A 9,214-nucleotide genomic window follows, 5' to 3' on the forward strand; every position below is an offset into this window, starting at 1 on the left:
CCAGTGCCTTGCTTTTGGCCTGCTTTATTTCAGCTCCAAATTTTCCAGTGAACTCTGTCTCTATTTTGACACTGGAAAACAATGTTTTGGCACTGAGCAACACTCAAAATGTTTCACAATAAGCTCCCCTTATCAGCCTGTTGACTGCATCATGTGAGGCTTCCCTTTAGCCAGATTACAGATGCATTCCAGGGTTAGTGCTTTCGAACTGAAGAGACAGATACGAACTGCAGGTAGACATGGTCTCTAATTAATAACTATTATTAGATATTAACATATTTTTAAATACGTGGAAAGGGGACTAGATAACAGATACCCCAAGAGTAAAAAGGAGACCTCTAAACTGAAATTAGTTAAAAACTAAGAGATCAGAAGTCCATATCTATAATGTTACTGTATTCAGAAACATATTCTAGAGCACAGTGTTAGTTTGGGTGTTGATGGCGCACAGCAGACAGGACAGAATTGCAGTAATGTGAAAGTTAGAGCTTTACCCCTCAATACATCTACTAGAGACAATCATTTCACATTATTCTTAGGTGTTCAGGTGATTACCTCATCATTGGGCTTGCTTCCCTGTGTTTGAGGCAGGTGTGATTTTCACACGTTCCTCCAGCCACTGAAAGCACCAGCTTTTAATGATCACATGAAAGCTATGACTCCTATTTTATAAATATTGACACTGACTAGTGAGTCAATGTCTTTCTCCGGGTTTGCTTGCTTAATCTTTTGGAAATCAAGCTTGGAATTTCAACAATGTGTCACATTAAGCATGTGTCATCATTTTAATCTTAACATATTACAGGAAACTGTTTACAAGACTTGTATGCATTGCTAAGCATTTATTTACTTAAAATCAATGGTCAAAAAGTTTTAAGAAATGTAAAACTTTGGGGCATATGAATGAAGTACTGCCAGGAAAATGAAAAGAGAGAAGAAAAGTTAAAGAAAAGATGATTAGAAATAAGAAGAGTGAAAAAGTAGTACCAGCTACAATCTACAAGCTATAGTCAACACAATTGTATATGATGAAAATAGCATAACATAATTTATAGTACATTATGACATATATTTATATTACAAATACTGCAATTAATTTATATGCATTTCTAAGGTCACACAACTATTTCCTTCTACTTTACACAAATATTCTTTTCATTTTCAAAAGAAGGGTGTCTGTTACATATTTAGTCAAGTCAATGATGATTAACACATCACAAAAAGCTTCTGAAAAAGTCTGCAAATGCCTTCCTAAATTTGTATTTCCAAATCAACAGTATAAATTATTTGCTCAGAAATTCAATCATCAGGCTCATTGGGAATTGTATTTGAGAAGGATGAGCTTGTTAATAAATGTGTAGCTAAAAGACAGGTAACTATTAGGATCAGTTAGAGTGGCTGATGTTAAGCCAGCTACATCTAAATACTCAGTACCACTGATACATCTCTACTTCTCGATTTAGCAACCTAAGACAAGATCTCTTAGAGACCCACAATGACAGATAAGTAATTCACCTCGCACTACTTCCTGCTTTTCCCCTACGCCTTCTCCCAGGTTTTGTTGGTTACTCTGTACTTTTTAGCTCTATTATGGGTTACATAATTCATATGATACGAATTATTTTATACTTTCACATAATATAATGCATATAATTTCAAATAATATGCTTAAATTCCCTTTATTGTTTCATAATTTTAGACAGTATCTTAATTCTCTTTCCATAAAATGGGAGACTAAGAACCTTACACTATATATATATATATATATATATATATAAATAACTAGGATATTATGCTGTACCCCAGAAATTGACACGCTGTAACGGACTATACTTCAATAAGAAAAAAGAACCCTACACTATACATTACCTCTTCTCTACCCCCAACTCTCAGCTTTGTCAACTACACCAAGACTTTTCAATTATCAGTATTTATAGCGTTTATATTTACAGCCACTCTGTCCTTATTTCCTAATTTTTTAAAAGATTCTGAGCTTGGTTTAGAGGTTAATTCTGCAAATTAAAAATTAACAGCCAATAGAACATTATCATGATGTCAGTATTATTCATTGCAGAATCAAGTATGATGTCTGAGCCTCAAGAAGAAGAAATGTAATCCTATGGAAGGAAAATTTTGCCATTCAAAGAAAGTGATTGAAGAATCAAAGTAAAATTAATTCATCAGAATCATGCTGCAGTTTACTTTGTTTTATAGGAGGAAATGACTTTCTTGTACAACTTTTGGGTTTTTTTCTGAGGTTTCTGGTTGCCTTTTTTTTATTAAACAAGAAACATATGAAACCTTCCTCATATCATTAAAGTAATCCAGCTCCTTCTCCATTTCCCCCCTCCTTTCCTCCCATTCATCACCTCCATTTTTCTGCTACCTCTTACTTGGTTTCTTAATGAAAAGATATTGACATTCCAGGTTAACCTTTAAGGTCACCTACTTTTCTCTCATACTGTGTTTTTGTCTCTTTGCTCTACATTTAAATTCACCTTCTCATTGAATTTAGGAGGGTGATATAATTTCCAGGATATTAACTAGAATTGAAAAAAAAAGTCATTTTCTTACCTAAATTATCATTTTCTTTCCTTTTTTGGAGGGTTCATCACTTTATTCATCTCATTTCTACTATTTGGTGCTGTTGCTCTTCCCCTGACTTCATCAATAGTTACCCGTTCATCCGCATGAAAGAAAGGCTAGGTTGATGAATTCAAGGAACTTATGTGGATTTCCTCTACTGTTGAGTAGGTTATTTTTTCTCAAAAAAAAAAAAATCACTTTTGACAAAAAAAAACACTGACTGAGAGGCTTTCAGTGTAAGTGGACAAGTCATGTCGGTGGGCAGGCTTCTTTAAGATTCATGGGTGAGAGCACCAAGGCAATCGGGGTTTCACTCCCAGTATCAGAACCGGAGGACTTTTTTCTTGAGCCCACATGCTAGGAGCATTAGGGCTAATTAGCACTGCATGTGAGCTCCGCGTGGGTGGGAAGGAGCAGCTGTTTTGTATACAATCCTTCTGCCCATTTCCCTCACTGGGTACCCAAGCTGTTCCTGGAGAGGTAGCTCACTTATACATCAATATGTTCTCATTTGCTTATGTCAGAAATTTATCTTTGATCTGCTAATGATTCCACCCTAGCCTGTTATCAGAAAGACAAGGTTTGGGTCCTCTTTTCTTTTCATTTCAGTGACATCCAAGGAGGCAGAGTGGATAAACGTATGTACTACCCTGTGTACTATTTCTGACTGAAAACTTGTACTGTGAATTGGCTCCCCACTCTCCCCAATACCCCACCTTCCTCCTTTCCTCTCTCCATCCTTCTGTCCTGCTTTTCCTCTATCCTTTTCTTTTACTGATAAGTGCCTGGAAAATGATATTAGGATTTAAAACAATGGTGAGATATATACCCAGGGGTGGGATTGCTGAATCATATGGTAGTTCTATTTTTAGTTTTTTGAGAAACCTCCATTATTGTTTTCCATAGTGGCTGCACCAATTTACATTCCCACCAGCAGTGTAGAAGTGTTCCCTTTTCTCCACATTCTCACCACCGTTTGTTGTTTGCTTTTTGACAATAGCCATTCTGAAAGATGTGAGGTAACATCTCACTGTGGTTTTGATTTGCGTTTCCTGATAAACAGCAATGTTGTACATCTTTTCATTTGCCTATTTTTCATCTGTATGTCTTCTTTGGAAAAATGTCTATTCAGGTCTTCTGCCCATTTTCAAATCAGATTGTTTAGTTTTTTTGGTATTGAGGTATATGAGCTGTTTATGCTCCTGGGTATATATCTGAAGAAAAAGAAAACATTAACAGGAAGAGATACATGCACCCCAATATTCACAGCAGCATTATTTATAATAGCCAAGATATGGAAGCAACTTAAGTGTCCATGAACAGATGAATGCATAAAGAAGATGTGGTACATATATACAACGGAATATTATTCTGCCATAAAAAAGAATGAAATTTTACCATTTGCAACAACATGGTGGATAGACCTGGAGGGTATTATGCTTAGTGAAATAAGTCATACAGAGAAAGGCAAATACTGTATGTTTTCACTTATATATGGAATCTAAAAAATAAAATAAATGAAAGAATATAACAAAACAGAAACAGACTCATAGAGAAGGAACTAGTGGTCACCAGTAGGGACAGGGATGAAGGGAGGGGAAGATGGGGGTAGAGAATTATGAGGTACAAACTATTATGAATAAAATAAATAAGATATAAGGATGTATTGTGCATCACAGAGAATATAGCCAATACTTTATATAACAACTTTAAATGGAGCATAATCTATAAAAATATTAAATCACTATGTTGTACACCTAAACTATAATATTGTAAATCAACTATACTTTAATAAAAATAAAAATAAAAACCTGTAACAAGAATTTTCCTTTTTCTTTTCACAGAGGTTCTTTACAATGTCCACAGTAGAAATCTCAGCTGTTTTTCAAAGAACTGAAACTAAACTTAATTCAGTGTCTCTTCTAAACAGGTTTCTTTGCAGACTTCTACTATCAAAGAGAATGTCACATTTGAAAAAAAAATGAACATGTAAAATTAATTGGTATATTTAACTAAATAGTTCATCCAACATGACATATTTGCATAAGAGTAATTCATGTAACAATAAATTGTGTTGAAACAGAGAATATCCTTAATTATTCCTCATATGAATGTAAGAAACACTTTGTTGGGGGCTATTTATCAGGTACTGGGCTAAGAGTGCTAATCCCCTATGAAATAGGTATTCATTTTCCCATTGTACATATGAAGAACAGAAGTTCAGGGAAGTTAAAAAAAAATTTGCCTGAGAGCACAGAAGATAGTAATTAGCAAGGTCAAAATTTGAACCCAGGTATCTCTACCCTTCCAACCATTTCCCTATTCCACCTCATATAGGTATTAGGAAAGCCCCAAAATATTGTTAAGTGCTACACGTGGACCAACCAAGACCCTTAGAATGGATGTGACAGCTATGAATATTGGAAAACTTCAGCTATCTGGAAGCATAACAAGAAATTCTCATCTTCAATAGTCAGTTGATAGAGTTATACCCACTTCACCATGTAGGTTAAAATGTTTGCCTTAAATAGACACCCTTAAGAATATTAAGGATTTTCTGACCTTTTCCACTAAAAGAAAAAAAGTTTGTGCTAGGGCTATGTGCTGTGGAGGGAGGAAGACAGCCTTTGGAGACAGACAGAAATGGTCTCGGATTCCGTTCTGCCACTTACTAGCTATGGAAGTGCATGGCACATGTCCTAAGACTCAGTTTCCTCATCTATAAAACACAGGTAATACCTTCTTCACTGAGTTATGGTAAGGATTCAATGAATAACATGCTGACAAATAACAGATGTTTAAATATTATTTCCTTTCCACCATAGTGTCTTTTGCTAAAATACCCTAGAATTAATAAAGAAGAAACATATATATTTGATCAATACATAGTACTAAATAAAAAGTAAATCTATCATTGGGCAGCCATGCTTTCCAGAATATATATATAAACTCAAATATTCCTTAAGGTTTGATTTACTACGTGACTATATCCTGACTATTAGGGATCATTTATTGTAAGGTCTTTGAAAATTAGTTCTTCTAAACATATATTTCTCCTGAAGCATTTTAGTTACTATAAAACATACTTATCCTCTCTCATTTTCAATCTGTTTAATTAGATTACTTTCATGTTACCATCACTATAACTGCCTACATGAGTTAAGGACAACTATTCTCTAAGATAGTTTTGAAAATAACTACTTCAGAAACTTTGCACTTTCATCCCAGTAAAACGCAGTAAGGAAAATGTTCAAATGGAAAAATACATACTAACTTACAAAGAGCTCAGGGTGAAGAATGTGGGAAAAAAGTACTTACTTGAACTTTGATCTCTCATTTGTCCATTCTTCAGATAAAATACTTGCTCCCTTTTGGACTTGGAAAATGTAAACAAGTATCCATATAAGGAAAAAAGTCCTTTAACTTTCAAAGAGTGACTCAATATAGCCGGTTCTGACTTGTTTGTAATAAAAGTGTATGCGTTGTCAGCAAGGTTCTCCTAACATTTCAACTCTATTCTTGAATTGCTGCCTTGTAAAACAAAAATGGTCTGATGGGAAGGATTACTCTGAATGGTGGATCAAGAGGAAAAAAGGAGACATTATAAAAGGAGAAGCAATGTTTAACTGAAGTAAAAATAGTTTCAAGTTAAGTGTCACTTAGGGAGAAAAAGGTAAAACTCAGTGATCTTTTGTCTCGGCTGAAACGAGTATCAGACTAAATTTACTTCTCAATCACAATAAAATTAGACTAGGTAATTTGTATACCTAGTTCTCTGTTTTTAAAGTGTTTAATTGCTGCATCAGCAGCCTTGTGCAAACCTGACTTTAATGCAACCCTCAGAATTTGGGGGGAAAAATACATTGACATCAATTAACAGATGTAGATAGATAATGATATAATCATGGTGAATAAACTAAATGATGATATAACAAATTATATTTTAAATTTTATTAAAAAGAAATTATCTGGAAGGATATCCTGAACTGTTCACAGTGGGTACCAAGGATTCGGAGAGTGGGATAGGAAGAGGGGACTTGAATAATTTAAAATCTGTGCTTTTTCTTTTTTAAGGTAGGAGCACATTGTGTTTATAGTTCCAAACTTTAAAAGTTTTTTTCATTAAGTCATCATTATCCTTTAACCCAACTGTATAAACAACATACTGAATAAGGAACTATGGGGCAGAATTCTCAGACATCAACATGGCAAGTTATTAATGCATAGATTATTCGACCTTATATGATCTCCAATAAAGGATGCCTACTAGCTTAGTGCTTTTTACTGTAAATATGTCTCTGCCAAGTTGTTTCCTGTTCCCTGTACTCCACAATTTTTGGATGTATACTTCCTCTTTCCTCCACTTGTTTTTCAAATACCACACTCTTGTTCACAAACCATCCTCTTAGACAAAAACTTTAAAAAATGGTGGCCCAGTGGAGGCTCTTAGGTAGCCCACAGATGTATTTTGTTTAGCTAGAAAAACATTTTTAGCATTTTCAAATTAGTTGCCAGTATTTAAAGATTTGGAGACAGCACACACAGTTCCAGACGCCCAGCTTCTCCTGAAAGAAAAGAAGACAGGACGAGAGAGGGCCCGCAACCCGTGTTGCTGACAGCTGTTTCTTCATCGGGGTGTGTGGTGTGTGCGCTCCAGCTCCCGCCCCGTCACCTCCCCAGCAGCGCGTCCAGGGACTGAGCTCACCTCCTGCATCTTTTTTTGTCTTATAGTCCACAGGGAAGTTCTCTCTTACTCATACCCTTTTGTTGCTCTCTTCTTTTAAAAATGTGGGGTGGGAGTGGGGGCAATGAAAGGACTGTCATGCAAACCAGATGTTTCAAGAAAGGAAGATGGTAGTAGGCATGTTTCTTTTTGGAAATGAATATAGTTTTCCTGTGTCTAATATGCAGACGAAGGATGTGGAAGGCCTCTGTGGAAAGAACCAACTTAATAACAGCAAGAAGCCCGCATGGAATAGGGAACATGAAAAAAAGCAATCATTTGTTTTTAAGTGAGAATAGTGATACTTTTGTGAAATGCAATTACATGTTAAATGAAAGACTGTCGCTAATTCACTCTCCTCATTTGTATTATCTAACTGACCCTGCAGGTAGATGAGTTTGTCCCCCTATTTAGAAACACAGCTAGACACACGTCAGCGACCCGGCCCTACTTCTATGCCCTGAGGCGGTCCCACCAGCCCAGCAGCCGTTCACCTCCACTTCCCTCTGCTTCCTGCTCTGCGAAGATAATGGAGGCACCTGTAAAAATTCCTATGAACCAACTCCATTTTCCTTTTTCCCACACAGGGCCTCTCTCACTAGGCCCACCATCTGGCAAGATGCCCATGTTGAGAGCCGAGACCTTCCTTTGCCAGGACGATTCCATTCATTTGTACAAGGTCCCAGGCCTCCCATTACAGCTGCAGACGCTCGGGGCAGATCTCCGAGTTCGACCCCTGTGGGAGGAAGCCAATGACCCGTTCGAGACAGCAGCCAACACTAACAGGGGTGCCTACTGTCTGCTCAAAAGGCAGAAGCAGATCAGTAGCCACGGGATGACGCCAGAGGCTCTCAACCTCCTGATTTGGGGGGAAAGAAAAGGAACCTCTGATCAACCTGTGTGAGCCAAATCTGCATCCTCCAAGACCAGCCCATGTGGGACACAGATCACGTGTCCAGCAAACGCCTGCTGATTACAGAATGTGGCTCGACCCTCTCTGGACTATCACCAGGACTAACTTTAACTCTCTGCCATTAGCTAGGTCCAACTTCTAGCAATACTAACGCCTTGTCATACAGTCCAAGTGCCTCTGCAAAAGCTGTCTTGACTTGACTCAGCCAGAAAAGCTGTGAGGTGGGTAGGGCTGGCTTTACAATATCATCTCCAATTTACAGAAGAGACAATAGAACTCAAAAGAGCTTCATATAACTTCTTCAAGGTCAAACAATGAGTCCTGGGCCTCATGTTTACTACACTTTTTTCCAAGCCACCACAAGCTAAACATATGAGCTGGGAGATAAAACTAAAAATAGTGAGTTATTATGAAACTGTACACCTTCAGAGAGAAAAAAAAAATCCATTATCCAAAACAGGTTCTGTAACAAAAACAGTATTAAAATAATTGAGGAACACAATCAGGAAGAAGAAATCAAGGTTTTTTTTTTTTAATGTTTTTATATAGAAATATTTTAGAAAGATTTTACAACATAGTAAATCATTATGTCATACTACAGAAAGAAGAAAAAGATTAAACCTCAAGGATCAAGAAAGTGCTCGTAGCAATGTATTGCAGTCTCCATGAAAGTGCATGAATGGTTAAGGCAAAGGACCCCATTGGTACTGGCATGCTGCAAAATGTTTTGCAAAACAGTTTTTAAAAATATATACAAAAGGGTTTTTTTTCCTCCGTCGTTATCAAAGGCATTTAAAAGGGATACATTCATGAGCAGTCTTCCTCTACAACTAGGTAAAAATAACTCCTGGGTACAAAACAGTAAAAGGAAAAATGCTCTGCCAGAGCATGTTGTAAGTAAATCAAGTGATTTATAAAACAAAACCTCTTCCAAGTTTGGGTTTGCTTTCTGCCTTTAACTCCCTCACATTCCCAGACAGAGATCATTAAGG

This window comes from Camelus dromedarius, chromosome 4, assembly GCF_036321535.1.
Source record: "Camelus dromedarius isolate mCamDro1 chromosome 4, mCamDro1.pat, whole genome shotgun sequence".
NCBI lineage: Eukaryota > Metazoa > Chordata > Mammalia > Artiodactyla > Camelidae > Camelus > Camelus dromedarius.